Genomic DNA, 19450 nt, shown 5'->3' with positions numbered 1-19450 from the left:
TTCTTTTAACTGTCTGAACGCTGACCTCAGATGTTCTCTGTCTGAGAGATGATCCACTCTGTCAGAGTTCTGGTAACAACTCTTCATCTTCACCAGTAGACATTCATTCGTCTCTGTCCTCCACCCAGTAGCACTTTGTGTTATTGGCCTTATGGGTCACGGCCCAGGGCGGCATTCCATCAGGGGGCAGACATATTTTCTGTTGTGACTTGCATGTGTTGGTACAGTATGAGGATTATAGGAACATACGGCTGAGCACCACTAAAACCATGCAAGGGTTAGGGTTTACAGATTCATTTCTGATTGCAAATTAAAGACATATTTCACCCTTTTTAAACACAGTTTCACTTTTCAGACCTGAAGTGGGTCATTCTGCACTGAACACAGATTTAACTAAACTGAATTTAAGATCAATAAACCTTTATTCTTTGTGTTGAAATCACACAAAAAGATGAGATGATGCTCATTCAGAAAATGTTTTTTCTTCTGGATGTATTTACCTGCATCAGAGCATCATATTACTGATGACTCATGAAAAACACCACCAAGGGTGTCACCTGGTCTTTGGAACATCACACATCTTCACCAGGATCAGACCCAGACCCGGTTCCTGCACTCGACCTCCACAGACCGTCCTTCAAGCTGTGTGTAATTTAACCTCAGTATGAATGCAGCTGTTCTGCTTCTGGCCTCTAAGGTTCTCTACAGAACCTTAGAGAACAACCAGCATCATAAAGACCCAGGACCACAGCAGACAGGTCAGGGAGAAAGTTCTGGTTCACTTCAAAGCAGGGTTAGGTCACTAACTGGTGCTTCATCTAATGAAGTACTGATGTCTGCTGAGACAGGACTTACTGGATGCAGCCTTGGATCATTTCACCACAAGCATTGGTGCTTCTGAGCAGAACCGGTCCAAAAAGAACTGCTGACTAAAGGAGCTACATCCATTAACATTTACTTTTCCTTCCCATAGAAAGTACTCCTGGATCAGTGCTTCTTTGTTCTCTTTGTGTCTCTGCTCTGTTCTCTCAAACCTCCAGTCGGTTGTGGCAGATGGCCGCTCACACTGAGCCTGGTTCTGGTTCTGGTGGAGGTTTCTTCCTGTTAAAAGGGAGTTTTTCCTCTCCACTGTCGCTACATGCATGCTCAGTATGAGTGATTGCTGCAAAGTCAACACCAGTGACTGTCCACTGTCTCTACATGCTCATCCAGGAGGAGTGAATGCTGCAAGTCACTGACTGGATGCAATCTGCTGGGTTTCCTTAGATAGAAAAACTTTTTATTAAATTTGAATAAATAACTGAATCTGACTGAACTGTTCAATGGTTACGATTAACTGGAATGTATGAACCTGACTGTTGTGAAGAACCTTGAGACGACATGTGTTGTGAATTGGAGCTATATAAATAAAACTGAACCGAACTGGGCCGGAGCGGACAGTAGGTGTGGGTTAAGTGGTGTGAAAATGAGTGGAAAGGTGATGGATAAACGATGAGGTCCAGTCAGAGGAAGCTTTGTCAGAGTGAGACCTCTGTTAGCGTGTCGCAGCTCTGTGTGGTGGCCTGTGAGGAAGAGGAGGAAGAGGAGGAGGAGGAGCGAGGACTGATGCGGGGCGGAGCGGGGCTGGCTCTCCGCTCCACGGGGACGCGCCCGCACTCTCCCCCACGCACTCACCCGCCGCGCGGCCAGGCCACCGGCCAGCCTCTCTCCCCTCTCAACTTTTCCTTCTCCTCCGTTCGGGCCCGGTTCTCCTTGAGTTCCTCCCCCTCCCGGCGGACCGGAACCGGACCTGCGGATACCGGCCGGATTACCGAGTTTCAGCCACTTTCTGTCCCGGGACCGGCCGTGATTCACCGCCCAGTCTGCTGCCTGCCTGCCGGGCCTTAACTTTCCCTCAGCCCGGCCCTCCGTCTTCCGGTCCCCTCAGACGGCCTCCAGTACCGGACGGTGACGTCACCCCGAGAAAAGTTGCTCCGGATCCTCCGTTAGAGTTTCGGAGATCCGGTTAGAGTGGGAATAAAGTTTTATTCTGAGGGGAGACCCAGCAGCGCCCCCGCCCCGCTGCGCCGCCTGGCTGTCCCGGTACCGACAGGCCTGGAGCACATCTAGAACCAGAACCAGGATCAGGAGCGGCTGAGATCCCAGCAGGGTTGTTTGTTTATTTGTTTACTTGTTTGGTCGGTTTTCCTGCACGAGGACATCATGACGTCAGTCTGAACGGAACCACGCGTGGGGTCCACGAGACTGCGGGTTTCCTCCGGTCAGGTAGAGGTGAGTCACGCTCAGGGACCTGAGGTCCAATCAGAACCGGTGCCTTCCATAAGTGGTCAAATGTTTCCTGCTGCACCACAGGGAACCAGAACCTCCAGGGTTCATATGGTTGTTAGTTGAGATTCTGCTCTAGAATCCAGTCAGAACATCTAGATTTTAGTGACTCTACGTGAACTCAGGGAGATGAATTAAAAAGGGAAAAGTTTTCCCACAGATTTCAAACAGGTAGATGTCCTCAGGAGGTCCGGTCAGTGAAGTTCTCACTCATCCTCAGATTTAACAGAACTTTGGACTCAAATCATTTTTCTTTTCTTGGTGAGAAACAGAAACCAACATTCTGGCTGCAAACATTTTTCATTTCACATAAATAAAAGATTCTCCTCGTACCAGCAGCTGCATCCCATCTATAGATACCAGTTCTGATCCGATATGTTGTTCATTTTCCCGCCTCACATACCTGCTCCTCAGGTGCTGCTCATTCTTCTTCCTGTCTGCAGTGGTTCTGACTGGTTCTGAACATGCACCGGTTCGTACTTAGGGCTCATCATTTACAGGAGTCATCCGGATCAGAACCACAATAATGGAAAACATTAAAGAATGCATTGAATAGTTTCTATGAAATCTTGAAAGTCTGAAATTTGCTTTAATCATTTTAGTTGTATGGAAAAAAGTGAAAATGGAAACGTTTGTTTTTCCAGAATTAAAACCTGAAAAGAATCGTGTCAATAAGAACATTGATTATTTGATTGTATTTCATCACTTATTGATTGGGACATTCCTTCATGTTCGCTTCTTTTAACTCACTGACCAAACAAACTCCAGTTTCCCAACATTCCTGAATTCAGACGTTTTAAATTCAGTCCAGAACTGAGTTGCTCTAGAAACCAAACCGAGCTGCAGGATGTGCCTCAGTGAGTCTGTGCGGTTCTTCATTCATGCTTGCAGGATGTTTTCCAGGTGTCAGGAATTCCCGCGCTGGATGACGCTGTTAAATTGGGCCAGTTTGATGGACCGCTCCATCGCTGAGGAACATCTGCAGCAGGTCAGATGATGAAGCTCAGGAACACGTGTGTCTTCATCGATACCGCCGTCGTTTATTAGGTCATGTCATCACAGCTACATGTTTCTCTGATGTCATCCAGTCCTGGTAGACCGTGCTTCAAGTAATCAGCTTTCAGGTCAGATACGTTGATCCAGCTGCCATTCCGACCTTCTTCTGGTTTATATTTTTTACTCTTTAAATGTCTCAATTATTATAGAGAAGAAAAGTTTTAAAATATGAGTCTGGAAAAGTCTAAAAATGAAAGTTTAGGCAGGAACCCTGATGAAAAGAACCAAAACATGATGGCTTCAGTTCAGCTGTAAAATAGAAGCATGAAGGGATGAAATGGAGGCATGAATTGGTGAAGGAGTGAACTGACCCGATGCTCCTCCTTCCTGACCCGTTCCAGAGACCCGGGTCGTTTAAAGAAGGAAACCTGAGCAGAACAACAGAAGATTCTGACAGTGAGAGCAGATAATTAGACAACAGTGAGGCAGTTTTGCTTCACCTGCTGCTGTGAACTGCCTGTCAGCTGGCCGAAACAAGGCTGCTACACGTTTCCCTGCTGTAAGAAAAAAATGGCAGAAAATATTTCCATTCCAGTTTAATCTGTTTATTTGTTGTTTATATATTTAAATCACATCAATCAGTTCCATAGATCGGAACCATAGATCGGAACCATCGTTCGGTACCATAGATCGGAACCATAGATCGGAACCATCGTTCGGTACCATAGATCGGAACCATAGATCGGTACCATCGTTCGGTACCATAGATCGGAACCATCGTTGGGTACCATAGATCGGTACCATAGATCGGAACCATAGATCGGAACCATAGATCGGTACCATAGATCGGAACCATAGATCGGAACCATAGATCGGTACCATAGATCGGAACCATTGTTCGGTACCATAGATCGGTACCATAGATCGGAACCATAGATCGGAACCATAGATCGGTACCATAGATCGGAACCATAGATCGGAACCATAGATCGGAACCATAGATCGGAACCATAGATCGGTACCATAGATCGGAACCATAGATCGGAACCATAGATCGGTACCATAGATCGGAACCATAGATCGGAACCATAGATCGGTACCATAGATCGGAACCATAGATCGGAACCATAGATCGGAACCATAGATGGGTACCATCGTTCGGTACCATAGATCGGAACCATCGTTCGGTACCATAGATCAAAACCATCGTTCGGTACCATAGATCGGAACCATAGATCGGAACCATAGATCGGTACCATAGATCGGAACCATAGATCGGAACCATAGATCGGTACCATAGATCGGAACCATAGATCGGAACCATAGATCGGAACCATAGATGGGTACCATCGTTCGGTACCATAGATCGGAACCATAGATCGGTACCATAGATCGGAACCATAGATCGGAACCATAGATCGGAACCATAGATCGGAACCATAGATCGGTACCATAGATCGGAACCATAGATCGGAACCATAGATCGGTACCATAGATCGGAACCATAGATCGGAACCATAGATCGGTACCATAGATTGGAACCATAGATCGGTACCATAGATCGGAACCATAGATCGGTACCATCGTTCGGTACCATAGATCGGAACCATCGTTCGGTACCATAGATCAAAACCATCGTTCGGTACCATAGATCGGAACCATAGATGGGTACCATAGATCGGAACCATAGATCGGAACCATAGATCGGAACAATAGATCGGTACCATAGATCGGTACCATAGATCAGTGCCATAGATCGGAACCATAGATCGGAACCATAGATCGGTACCATAGATCAGTGCCATAGATTGGAACCATAGATCGGAACCATCGTTCGGTACCATAGATCGGTACCATAGATCGGAACCATAGATCGGTACCATAGATCGGAACCATAGATCGGAACCATAGATCGGTACCATAGTTCGGAACCATCGTTCGGTACCATAGATCGGAACCATAGATCGGTACCATCGTTCGGTACCATAGATCGGAACCATCGTTCGGTACCATAGATCGGAACCATCGTTCGGTACCATAGATCGGAACCATAGATCGGTACCATAGATCGGAACCATAGATCGGAACCATAGATCGGTACCATAGATCGGAACCATAGATCGGAACCATAGATCGGTACCATAGATCAGTGCCATAGATTGAAACCATAGATCGGAACCATAGATCGGAACCATAGATTGGTACCATAGATCAGTGCCATAGATTGGAACCATAGATCGGAACCATAGATCAGTACCATAGATCGGTACCATAGATCGGAACCATAGATCGGTACCATAGATCGGAACCATAGATCGGTACCATCGTTCGGTACCATAGATCGGAACCATCGTTCGGTACCATAGATCAAAACCATCGTTCGGTACCATAGATCGGAACCATAGATGGGTACCATAGATCGGAACCATAGATCGGAACCATAGATCGGAACAATAGATCGGTACCATAGATCGGTACCATAGATCAGTGCCATAGATCGGAACCATAGATCGGAACCATAGATCGGTACCATAGATCAGTGCCATAGATTGGAACCATAGATCGGAACCATCGTTCGGTACCATAGATCGGTACCATAGATCGGAACCATAGATCGGTACCATAGATCGGAACCATAGATCGGAACCATAGATCGGTACCATAGTTCGGAACCATCGTTCGGTACCATAGATCGGAACCATAGATCGGTACCATCGTTCGGTACCATAGATCGGAACCATCGTTCGGTACCATAGATCGGAACCATCGTTCGGTACCATAGATCGGAACCATAGATCGGTACCATAGATCGGAACCATAGATCGGAACCATAGATCGGAACCATAGATCGGTACCATAGATCGGAACCATAGATCGGAACCATAGATTGGTACCATAGATCAGTGCCATAGATTGGAACCATAGATCGGAACCATAGATCAGTACCATAGATCGGTACCATAGATGACATTAAGTGTTGTCGTATATTTCTCAGTGTAATCAGCAATATATTTTTCAGCAGTAATTGAAAATGATTGTTTTTTAGTTTTTAATAAAATAGTTGGATCATATCAGACGTTTTTAGAACCCTTAAGAACCCTGGAGACTGACTTGGTTCTTTAAACTAATGATGAGTGAAATCACTATAAATACAGATAAAATGTTTCTCTGCAGTTTGGACCTGAGGTATTTTACCTGAAAGCTGAACCCCAACCAGAAACGGCTCAGTATCCCTGCAGCTGAAAGATAAATACATGGATTCATTTCAACTGGATCCAGATGATAAACGTCTAACATTGAAGAACCACAACAGAACCAAACCCATAGTTAGTAGAAAACGAAACCCTCTGATGTTGTTATTAATGTGCTTTCTGCAGATGAATCAAATCTGCTGTTTTCTGTTTAAGTCGAGTCAGTTTTCTGTTGCAGCTCAGCTGCATGAAGATTCCTGTCAGCTGCTTTCATTTAACAGTAATCTGCTAATTAGCTCCATGATGCCTCGGCTGCTTCTTTAACACACATTCCTGAAGGTTTACACCCGTCCTCCACATTCTGCGGCTCTGAAAACAAAGAAATCGGGAAAAACGGGAAAACTCCAACAAAAAAGTACAAAAGTAAAACTTTTTCTTTTTGTTTCTTTATCTTCATCATCATTTCCTTGAGAAAGAAGCTTTAATTGATCTAATGTTCTGGGAGAACATTCCCACCCCACCCTCCTATTCAGCGTCTCACTCTGGTATTCCCACTGGGACGTCTCCACTCAGGTGGGGTTTTTCCACAGCTGCAGGTGTGGAGCTCAGGATTAGATGGAGTCACTGTCAGTTCAGCTGTGTTGTTCTTTAACAAGCTGCAGGTTCTTCTACAAGCAGGTTTACAACGGGTCATGGTGGAAATGTTCTGAAATAATAGGCTTGATCCAGATTCTTGATCTGGTTCCTGTTCAAATTGATCCGGTTATTCTTGATACTGTCTGTTGTGCTCCTTCCTCACCTGAGCCACAGGTGTGTTTGTGTCCCCTCCAGGCCTCAGCTCCAAACCAGGTCGTCTCTACTCGTGTCTCTAATGTTAGCCCGAGTGGCTGAGCTGGCATCTCAGCTGTCAGTGTGTGTGTGTGTGTGTATTTATAACTTCATGTTGTTTGGATTCTTCTGCAATGTTATCAGCCAACAGCACAACGCCTCTGACCCAAACCTGATGGAGTTTAGCAGGACATCACTGTCTGTGGGACCAGTACAGGTAGAACCCGGTACAGGTTTAAGAACACCTCTTCAGAGGAGGGACTGAGTCCATCTTTCTGGGTGGGTTATGTTGGGGTTTGTCGGTTCTACCTAAACCAAATAAGCTCTACTGAACGTTGGAGATGCCTCCCCAGCAAAAGTATCAAGGGTTCAACAGCACCAACTGTTGACTTCAAACCCCAGCAGCTCATATTTTCTTAGACCTGGTGGTTCCAGAGGTTTAGTTCTGTGGTTGTTCTCCATAAGGTGGGGACATGTTTACTGCGTCTGCGAATGCTGACTGGCTTTAGACCTTCTGACGTTCCTGTAATCAGAGATGCACCAATCAGAGATTTTTGCCAAATTTCCAATCTCTGATTTTGTGAAAACCGATTCAGGAAATCAGTTACAATCAGACAAAGACTGAACTCACATTTTGAACGGGCTTTATTATCTGATCTGAGGAATTAGCATGGCTTGCATTACGAAAACAGTTGTCTGTGTGGATTCAGTAGAGAAAGCAGATCCATACCTAACGCTGGGAATTCCAAAAAGCTGCCAAATTAAGCGTGGTCCATGACAGACGGAGGCTGAACCCAAACGTGATAAAACAGAGTAATGTGGAATACATTCAGCCTTCCTGTTGTCTACTGAAAGTCTTGCTCTCTCTCACTTACTTGCAGCCTGAATGAACAGCGAAGATGTTTCAGCATCTCATTTAACTACAGTTTCATTATCCTCTAACATCTCAGTGCTCCTTCATGTTAAGGACCTCACTGAGACCAAAAGGATCTAACTTGTATTCTTCTTCTTCTTCCGTTAGTAGGAGCCTCTACAGTGTAGAGTGTTGTTGTCAGCACCCCTTGGTGGCTTTTAGTGCGGTCTGTTCAGATCTGATTTTTGAGTTTCTGATTAGTCGGTCACCGGTCAGGGTTTATAAATCAGCAGATTCTGGTCCGCGTCTGAGTTCTCCATACATCTTCATGTCATTATACTAGTGTTGAGTCACAGCGTTCCTCTCCAAGGTCTGAAGGTTTCACTACAGCTTCATACCTGGTCATAATGTTCTGTTCAGATTAATAAATACACTTTATTCGTTATTTGTATAATTAATATCCCAACTTTAAACAAGGCTGCGGTTCTCTGGGATCTTGAAGGGACACTAAGGTGACCTTCTCAGCTCCCCTCACTGTCCTCTGCAGGGACCTCTACAGACCAAAAACTCTCAACCATTTAGTGATACTTGCAGGCGGTCCTCCACAGACTGACCCAGTGGACCATCTCTGGCAGGTACTGATGGTTGTGGCAGACAGGGTGGTTTGGAGCGGGACAGTACACAGAGGTTCTGATGTAAACGGGTCTCGGCTCTGGATCAGCTGTGGCTGTTCTAGCTGCAGCATGACTGGTGAAAGAATCTGGAGATGATCGTTAAATCTTCCATTTGAACTTGTTCATAGTGGAGAAATCTGCCGTCTCATTTTACCGTACTTCTGATTCTGTGTGCTTAACTGGATCCAAACTGACCAGAACGTCTCGGCCTTCTGGGTTTGTAGCAGACCAGGCAGCAGCTACCGCAGCACCGAACGGATCAGCTGGTGAGGTCAGCTGATCTGCTGTCAGCAGCTAGTTGTTGCTTAGGCTGCAGTACTGTTGTTTCCTGCTGCACACGGAGGCAGCACATGCTCCATTGTCCCATAAACAGGACTCAGAGAGACGAGTCAGAACCGCCGGTCCAAACTGGGTGTTAGGAGTTGCATGTTCTTTACACACTGGGCGTTGCAGTGAGCCGGCGTCTATCTTTAGCAGAGTGTGTGCACACATCAAGCGTCAGATGTGTGTGAGGCATGGAGACGTTCATTATCACATTCCTGAACAGAGGCCCGAGTGTGGGAACCGACCGGTGCTTCTCTGCATGCACCCATGAAAGAGGGACGATGATCGGACCTGATCTGGAGTCAAACAGGATCAAGTTATCAGCTGTTTACATCGCTCTGCTCTGTGATCGGAATCTGTCCTCCTGCTTTTTTAATCTGTTTTAGTAAACTGGCTTTTCATGAAATCTGAGATAAATGGCCATAAATATGTTCAGATCTGTGTTGTAGTTTAATCCAATATATATTATTACTGAAAACATTCCATTTATTTTGATTCTGAGCCCAGTTTGGACCAGTTGACAGAACAGAAATGTGGTGAATTATGATCTCCTATCAAACCTACTCTATATTATTACTGAGTGGTAATAATATGGCTATATTTGTAAATACAATGACTAAATAATTAGCTGTTAAAGCAGGTTCAAAGCGTCCTTCAGGCAGGGACGAGTGGACGCCTTGCAGGTTGACGTCCTGGTAGACCGCTCCATTACTCCAACAGGTATCAAACGACCACAACAGCAAAGATATAAAATGACGAAGCAGCGAAATGCTGAGAAAACAAAGTGTGAGAAACAAACATTATGATTTTTAGGTGAGAAGATGAAACAGGAACCAGGAACCAGTCTGTCTGTAGCTGCAGTGACTGAATATTATCAATCAGGTGGATCCAGAGTAACTGAAGAAAAGCAACAAACTCCCATCAGGTGCAGAAGTTTCTACCAGTTTGACGCTGATCCTCCTCATCTGAGATCATGTCGCAGGGTTAACAGGCCCAGGAGGAAAACCCACTCATCCCTCTCCAGCTCATTATAGAAGTTCCAACCCAGAGGGGGATATAGTTCCTCCTCTTGAGTTCTGGCACCTTCTCAGGTTCTCCACCCAGTGGAACATGGCCTGAAAACCTCCACAGGGGAGCATTCAGATCTGCCAACCGGACCACTGATCCCGACTCAATTCAATTCAATTCAGTTTATTTCTATAGCTCCAATTCACAACACATGTCGTCTCAAGGTTCTTCACAACAGTCAGGTTCATACATTCCAGTTAATCGTAACCATTGAACAGTTTAGTCAGATTCAGTTATTTATTCAAAATGGATAAAAAGTTTTTCTATCTAAGGAAACCCAGCAGATTGCATCCAGTCAGTGACTTGCAGCATTCACTCCTCCTGGATGAGCATGTAGAGACAGTGGACAGTCACTGGTGTTGACTTTACAGCAATCCCTCATACTGAGCATGCATGTAGCGACAGTGGAGAGGAAAAACTCCCTTTTAACAGGAAGAAACCTCCAGCAGAACCAGAACCAGGCTCAGTGTGAGCGGCCATCTGCCACGACCCACTGGGGGTTTGAGAGAACAGAGCAGAGACACAAAGAGAACAAAGAAGCACTGATCCAGGGGTACTTTCTATGGGAAGGAAAAGTAAATGTTAATGGATGTAGCTCCTTTAGTCGTTTCATCTAGAAAGAAAGAACAGATAAACTCTGAGCCAGTTTTCAAGGTTAGAGTCTGAAAGAGAGAACATAGAGTTAGTTACAGTAGAAGCTCCTTTCCAGCTCCTCCATTAGATGACCGTCCTTGGAGGGAACACTTTATCTCGTTCAGAACCATGACCTCAAACACAACCTGACTCTCAGCCCTGCGGCTTCTCGCCGGGCCGTGGACCGCTCCAGTGAACCCTGGGGGTCATTAGGCCAACAGAACCACATCATCTGCAAAAAATCAAGATGAGATCCTGAGGTGCAACAAACCAGAGACCTTCTTCTTCATGGATAGGCCTACAGATCCTGTCCATGACCACCACAAGCAGGATCAGACAAAAGGAACCCAGAGATAATTTTCTCTACATTTATGCTGCATTTTCTAACTGCTGCTGAGAACGTCTGGTGTGACTTCAGGTTCCTAAATTTAAAAAGCCGTCCATCACTGCTGAAAGAGTAACTCTACATCGATGCATCACTCCTGGATCTGCTTTCTGAGCTAGAACCTTCAGCTGCTGTAGAACCATCTCATTATCATCCAGATGAATGTCTCCTGCTCAGAGTTTGGGCTCCTGTGGAAGAAACCATGAGTCTCAGCTGCTTTCTGCAGGGCCTCTTAAAGTATTCATGCCTAACGGATCTTTACAGATTTGACCTCATAACCTCAAGCTTCAGTCCGTCTTATTGGGATTTTATGATGGACCGAGAACAAGTAGTCACTAAACATTTTTATAAAATAAAAAGGTGTCTTTGTTTTCAATCTTTAGTTTGATACTGGTGAGGAAAAGTGGGTCAGAGCTCACCAGATAAGTTAACAGAGGCCACATGTTTGTTTAGGGGGTGTGAATACTTGTGCATGGTGCAGGAAATCCTGTTTAACTGTAAAAGAAGCTCAAAGGTCTGGATACTTTTCTCCCATAAAACAAAGTAATAAAGGCCTTTTTTAGCTGTTTCTGCACTGAAGCCCGTCAGATTTGGGGTCTCATGTACGAAGCGTACTTACGCACAAAAATCTTGTGGCACAACTTGGCATGTACTAAAATGAACGTTGCGTGAAAGTGTGCGTAAATCCACGCAAACCTTTGACCTGCCGTGAAAATGTGCAGCAGCCACACAAACGTTTTCAATTGACAATAATAAACTACAGAGAACTGAACCTCCCCTAAACCCACTGAAATATGACTCCATCCAGTTTATTCATGGAGCATCAAACCTGATGTTTCTTCATGAGCTTTTATGGTTTAAACCAGAACGATAAAACTGAATCATTCAGCCTCAATAACGTCACACACCTCAGAAAATGATGGAAACTGTGAAACTTCCTCTGTTTCTGTCACCTGTAGATGGAAATGCTCCTCAGTCTGAGCGCTGAGGAGCATATATGCATGAGAATCATCTAAGGGACACCTTCATTCTCACTGAGAAGAAAACGGTGTTGGATCAGCAGATTAACTCCTAACAAGTCAGGTTTGATGGTTCCTAGCTGGAGAGAATCACACATGTCCAGAAATAGCTGCTAAAGTTGCTCCTGACTGTGGAACGATGGCAGCTTTGGTTCAGCTGGAGGACATCACCAATGGAAGAAGTCAGAGATCCTCCTGACCTGCTGGTACATGATGATGCATGGCTCATCAGCTGGTTTAGATTGTCCAGGACAATCATGTTGGAGCTCTGCATGGAGCTGGCCTCAGTGGTTCAGAGGGAAACCAGGAGGACCGTGGGTGTCTGGTACCAGTTCCAGTTCTCTCTACGGTCCTTTCAACTGGAGCTTCTCAAAGGGAGCTGACTGACAGGTCGGGTATTTAACAGTCATCCCTGAACCGGGCCATGCCAGCCATATGGGTCGGCCTCATCCAGATGTTGCTCAGATGTAGAAAGTTCCCTTAAACTGTGGCTCTCATTGCAGCGAGGAGATGATCTCTGAATGTAATCAGAGCTACAGACTGGACCCATACTGCTATAAGGGTCCCATCTGGAAGTCAATATGGTTTAGTGAACAGAAATTTAATTCAATATATGTGCTATTTGTGATGTGCAAATTCTGTGGCACTTTGGCCTCCTCAACTCATGATTCCTTTATACTATCAAAATAATGATAATTAATAATAATATGTATGTTGGGAACAAACCTCCATGCAAGATGGCGGCTTCTAGGTCATTTTTTTTTATTTGAGGTTCTTCACGTAGTGTGTGTGATGACAGTCTTCCTAAGGAGAGGAATGTTAACGTCATTATAATCATCAGCATTGAGCTGTAATTAAGCTCAATGCTGCAGCTAGATGGCGCCGTTAAGATCTGATCCAGACATTGTAGAACTAAACGGGTTCGAGCCGACAAACGTTTTATTTTCAGTCAGGTTTGAGTCTCTGATGTCATTCAAGTTGTTGGTTTGCTGTGACTGACTACAAACACCCTCATGGTGTTTTCCCGCTGAAAGGAACCGGTTCGGACTGTCACAGCACTGTTGCCATGGTTATTTGGACCCGTGGTGGTGCCTTCCCGCTATTTATGCTACTTTGCATATGTATTTAGGGGCGGGGACTGGGCAATCCAAGCGCCACGTGCAGCTATTAAATAATAGGATTTATCAAGGCTTCGTGTGCGGTGACATGTCTACGCATGGTTTCATACATCTGAAATGTTTTGTGCGCCGCACGTTTCAGAAGTTCTCCCTAACGGAAACCTTTAGTATGAAAGCTGGACGGTCTTCTGGACATGAGGCTCCTGGAGTCTGTCAGATCAGGAGACCGACACATCTGGAGTCAGATCTACTGAGGAACAAAGCTGTTGTCCATGACAGTAAAGAAGATGTTACTCCATCAGGGTCAAAGAGTCCGATTCAGGATCATTTCTGACTGATAAGCAGCTGCTAGTCTCACACAGTGGGGTCGATCAGAGCGAGCTACACTCTATCCTGCAGGATTAGAGTCCATCAGCCATGACTTTTATTTGATGTTGCTTAGAGATGGAAATCTCTGCTCAGAAGTGCATCACAAACAGCTGATGTCCTGTTGGTTGATGGTTTAGCTTCCTTACACAGAATAAAGTTGACTCTCTGTCTGCTTTCATTGCATTTTGGTCTAAAATAAAGGACTTAACCCCAGCCTCTAAAGTTGGGCTTCATGAACCTGCAACCTGGTTGCTGTTTGCTGCAGAAACCATGACTCAGCTACATGTTGGTAGGTTCTCCTGTAAACTGCAGAACCTGGACCTGCCCTACAGATCCTCGCTCTAATACAACACTGGCTGTCTGCAGGTACGGTCCAGATCTTACAGCACTGTTAGTGAGGAGGTTCTGGTCATCTTTCTCCAACATTCCTGACAGTTGGAGGAGAAACACTAGGATGAGTTTGGTTTACAGGTTCAGATCTAATCTGTGTGGTCCATCTGAAGAAGCAAGTAACCGTAAACCTTCTCATCACCTTAGATCATGTGGTGGTTGTGGATAAATGTTCCTGTTAATGTGTCTGCAGCAGTTCTGATCCTGATCGACGTTCTAAGTAGGTGATTCTAGGTCCCATCAGGTCCTATTGATGTTCCAGGATGTTCTGGTGGAGTCGACCACTAAAACACAGACATGTTCAGCATCATTTTATTAGAAAGCAGTGATGGTTTGAAACGGTCTGTTGTGATGCAGGAATTAAGCTCATCCTATCTTCAGTTCATTATCTAAAACAAGTTCTTGGTGGCAACTTCTCTAGCAAGCATCTCAACAACAATCTCCTCCTCCTGACCTATTCCTGACCTACTGGGTGGAATCCACCTCGGACCACCTGAAGACCATGAGGTCAAACTCAGATCTGCTCATTAATGTGAGGAGGGATTGTCTTGGTTCTTCAGTCCATCTCAGAAAACACTTTCAGGCAGTGATGTACACTTACTGGCCATTTTATTAGGTACACCTGTTTGGGTGATTTACACAAAAAGCAAATCAGCCAATCACACGGTAGTAGCTCAATGCTTTTAGGCATCTACACGCAGTGGAGATGACTTACTGAAGTTCAAAAGAAGCATCAGAATAAAGAAGAACGAGGGTTTGAGTGACTTTGAATGTAGCATTGTTGTTGGTACCGGACGGTTCTGTCAGAGTATTTCAGTACCTGCCGATCTGCTGGGATTTTCACACAACCATCTCTCACCTTCACAGAGAATGGTCTGAAAAAGAAAAAATGTCCAGTAAGCAGCTGCGGTGTGGAACCTTGGATCAGCTTCAGCGGCAGAAGACCACACCAGGTACCAGTCCTGGTACCCAAGAACAGGAAACTGAAGCCGCAATTCACCCAGACCCACTAGAACTGGACTATAAGAGATGGGAGAAATGTTCCCTGGTCCGATGGGTCTGGATTTCTGCTTCAACATTTAGAATTTAGGGTCCGAATATGGGAACAGCAAGGTGAAAACATGGATCCATCCTGCATTGTATCAATGGTTCTGGCTGGTAGTGGTGGTGTCATTATATGGGGGTATTCCAAGGGGCACAGTGTGGGCAGTATGACCCACTGAGCCCAGTTGGTGAGCAGGTCTGAAGTGGAGATCAGCTTCTGTGATGGCGGTTCGATGAGGGGGTTGTCTTTGCAAACAGATTCTAGAACCTCTTTGTGTTCAGGCCTTTAATAAACTCCGGTGGTTCTGAGACTCTGGATGTAGTCATTCAGCAGAACCCTGACTCTCGGCTCACTGGACTGTACCACGACGGTGTCAGCTCACTGGCTGTGTTTGGGTCTGGCGTAATTCCTGGCAGCGTGCTGCCTTTGTCTTTGAGGAATCTGATTGGCTGACGGTGCATCCGAATTAAATGTGCGAGCCGCCACAACAACGAGGAGCACGAGAGGAACGTCTCCAGTTTGAACAGCTGATGACTGGAGTGAAACAGCCGCTGGTCGGACTGGGCCGACCAGTTCAGCTGCTGGTAGCATCCGTGAGTGTGTGTTATTGTGTGTGTTGAGATGCCACTGGGATGAAGTCAGTGCTGCAGCCCTGAGTCTCTGGCATGAAGGCTGCTCGCTCACCTAAACACACACTCCAGTCCAGTATCTGTGTCCACCATCTTGTCTGTGTGTGTTCCTGCTGTGACTGGGCCGTGTTGACGGAGCAAACACGCCCTGTGGAGCGGTTCTGTGGAGAGTTTGTGCTGGATTAGCAGAAACACCCAGAGTGAAGGGATTTCTGCTGCCGGGCTTCAGGAGCAGCAGTTACACCGGATCTGATCCCAGATCAGGTTATTGGCCTTGTTCTCAGGTTTCTCAGCATGTAGCCTCAACATGGTGTGCAACAGTGACAAATGTCCTGAAGAAACACAGTAAGCAACAAACAGGGCGCACAGCGCTGTGGAAAAGTATTTACACCCTTACAGATTTCAGTTTTTCTGTCCCACTGAAGTCTTTCAGATCATCAAACAAATTAGAATATTACACAAAATAACCTGAATTGAAGCAACCTGGCCCTCTGAGAAAAAGTAATTACCCCCTGGCCCTAAGAACTGGTTGTTCCACCTTGGCAGCAACATATTTCTTTGAGCGGGGCTTTCTTTCGCCTACTTCATGTTGTAAGCTCTGTTTCCGGTTCTGTAGTTCTTGGTGTGGCAAATGAAATTCAATTCATCTTCAGAATGAATGTGGTGCTGAATTAAAGATGAATAATGATGTAAACAGGGGGGTAATTACTTTTTTAGAGGGCTAAGTTGGTTTGGAAGTGTGTTTCCCTTTAATAAATGAAATCATCATTAGAAATCAGCTTTTTGTATTAAAATGTGTTTGATCTGAAACTTTGGGTGGGACAAAAAGGCAAAAACAGAACAGAATGTAGAATAATCCCAGCAATAAATCCCAGTTTAATCTGAGTGAACTGGACCGGGTCGGTCAGATTCTGGCCCCTTGCATCCAACAGATCCGCCTGTATTCCTGCACACACATTTTTTTATTAATACATGAAGCTCAATTTAAACAAAACATCTGCAGTTTATTTCATTTGTATATTTTATAAAATGCTTTTTCTATTTATTGCAGAACTTCATACATTTCAGTTTTAATTTTTTTCAAATTTTATGTTTTTGTCACGTTGCACTCAGAGTTCTGCTGGTTAAAAATGGCAAACTACACTATGATGTCATTATAATTGTTCCCTCTCCTGCTTTGACCTGCAGTTGACCTTAAGTGAGGTCCCATTCCTAATCTGTAGGGTTCAGTGTGACGTTGGTCCACCGTTTGCAGCTATAACAGCTCCACAAGGTTTAGCTTCATCAGAACTTTGACCATTCTTCCAGAAGCACATTTATGAGGTCAGACACTGATGTTGGAGCAGAAGGTCTGGCTCTCAGTCTCCACTCTAATTCATCCTAAAGCTGTTCTATTGGGTGGAGGTCAGGACTCTGAGCTCATCCACACCAAACTCTCATCCATGTCTTCATGGACCTTGCTTCGTGCTCTGGTTCACAGTCATGTTGGAAGAGGTCATCTCCAAACTGCTCCACAAAGTTGGGAGCATGGAGTTGTCTGTTGGTCTGCTGAAGCATTCAGAGTTCCTCTCACTTAGAGGCCAAGACCAGCTCCTGACAACCAATCCCACAGCATAATCCCCCCTCCACCAAACCTTTACACCTGGAACAATACAGTCAGACAAGAACCGTTCTCATGGCAACCGCCAAACCCAGACTCATCCATCAGATTAGCAGATGGAGAAGAATCACTCTTCATCTCTCCAGAGAACGCTCCTCCAGTGCTCTAGAGTCCAGTGGCGGCTTGCTTTACTCCACTGCATCCGAGGCTTTGCACTTGGTGATGAAGGCTTGGATGCAGCTGTTCAGCCATGGAAACTCCTTCCATGAAGCTCTCTATGCACTGTTCTTGAGCTAATCTGAAGGCCACGTGAAGTTTGGAGGTCTGTAGTGATCGACTGCAGAAAGTCTGTGACCTCTGTGCACTATAGGCCTCAGCATCTGCTGCCCCGCTCCATCAGGTTACGTAGACTACCACTTAGTGGATGAGTTGCTGTCGTTCCAATCGCTTCAACTTTCTAATAACACCTCTGACAGCTGAGGCTGGAATATTTAGGAGCTGGACTTGTTGCACAGGTGGCATCCTATCACAGAACCAGGCTGGAGTTCACGGAGCGACCCGTCCTTTCACTAATGCCTGGAGAAACAGTCTGAATGTCTGCTGCTGGATGTTATACACCTGAGGTCATGGAAGGGATTGATCACCTGATTTCAGTTATTTAGATGGTGAGTGAATACTTTTGGCAATATAGTGTGAGTTTTATACAATATAAGAACACATCAAATCTAAGATTGTTAATAAATCATAAGTAAGGACAAAATATTCAACAGAAATATTGCATTAGATCTTCAAACAATCTAAATCTTTCTGCAGAGGATGAGAAATATGTGAATTATTTTAAATACTTTAATTCTAACCAAAATAACTGTGAAATATAACTGTTAGCTGATCATTTCCTAGATTGTATTAGTCTGTATGCCTTGGAATGAGGGTAGATGTGGCAGAGTGATAGGTCTTCACTTATAGGCAATCTTTGCTGAGTTTTAATTAACCAGGAGTTACCTTTAACTAGCTGCTGGTCCTCTCCAGCTGCAGCTCATCTAACCTGCAGGAGCCGTTTGGGCCGGGGATCCGAACCAGAATCAGAACAAATCTGGACTTCCTCGGAGTGTTCATGTTTACTCTGACCTCTGACCTGTAATGAGATGTTACCTGCTTCTTCAAGCTGAAGCTGGATCTCATGTTTCAGTGTTTCTGTCTTATAACATGTATTGTTTTCCATGTTAAAGTGATCTGACGGATTAAATCACCACCACTGACTGAATGTCCGAGCCGGTGTGTGTCGGCTCTGGTCAGCCTGTGTGTGTCGGCTCTGGTCAGCCGGTGTGTGTCGGCTCTGGTCAGCCAGTGTGTGTCGGCTCTGGTCAGCCGGTGTGTGTCGGCTCTGGTCAGCTGGTGTGTGTCGGCTCTGGTCAGCTGGTGTGTGTTGGCTCTGGTCAGCCGGTGTGTGTCGGCTCTGGTCAGCCGGTGTGTGTCGGCTCTGGTCAGCCGGTGTGTGTCGGCTCTGGTCAGCCGGTGTGTGTCGGCTCTGTTCAGCCGGTGTGTGTCGGCTCTGTTCAGCCCGTGTCTTCTCCACAACACACAGCCCCTCCTCCCACCCGTGTAGACTGATGGTAAACATGTGAGCACGTCATGCGTCTGCTACCTTGGAAATGAAATCAAAAGCACAAGAGATTAAATTTCTCCCAAGAATGTAGATGTTCCAGATTACAGAGTCCTGCTTGCAACAACAAACACCTTCAGTCCTTCCTTCAGGTCACCTTATCATCTGCATGAAATATCTGGAATTAATCTGCACCTCTAAACACCATGACTCATCTCTTTCTGGAGCTTCAGAGGGTTGCTCTTCATCCTGCTCCATTTGATGGAACATGCTTCACATGTAAGGCCAGAATGTGTGCGATGGTAAATGTGTCTGAAAGCAGCTGAGGCAAATAGAGACGTCAGCCGAGGTGTTTATCACAGCGACTGGTGATGTGGAGCTGCTGCTGGTTGTCTGCATG

The 19450-nt window shown here is 45.4% G+C and overlaps 1 protein-coding gene across 1 annotated transcript in view; it reads left to right on the top strand.

The window, feature by feature from the left end:
• The first annotated feature begins 1635 nt into the window (after positions 1-1635).
• The window catches only part of kif1c (kinesin family member 1C), a 40918-nt gene continuing 23103 nt past the window's right edge, over positions 1636-19450 (top strand). Inside the window, exon 1 of the mRNA XM_047385782.1 lies at positions 1636-2271. The gene's annotated coding sequence lies outside the window, so the exon portion shown is untranslated. The remainder of the gene's footprint in view (positions 2272-19450) is intronic.

This window comes from Girardinichthys multiradiatus, chromosome 14, assembly GCF_021462225.1.
Source record: "Girardinichthys multiradiatus isolate DD_20200921_A chromosome 14, DD_fGirMul_XY1, whole genome shotgun sequence".
NCBI lineage: Eukaryota > Metazoa > Chordata > Actinopteri > Cyprinodontiformes > Goodeidae > Girardinichthys > Girardinichthys multiradiatus.
The sequence above is the reverse complement of the archived record's forward strand: the minus strand, read 5'-3'. Positions and strand labels throughout refer to the sequence as shown.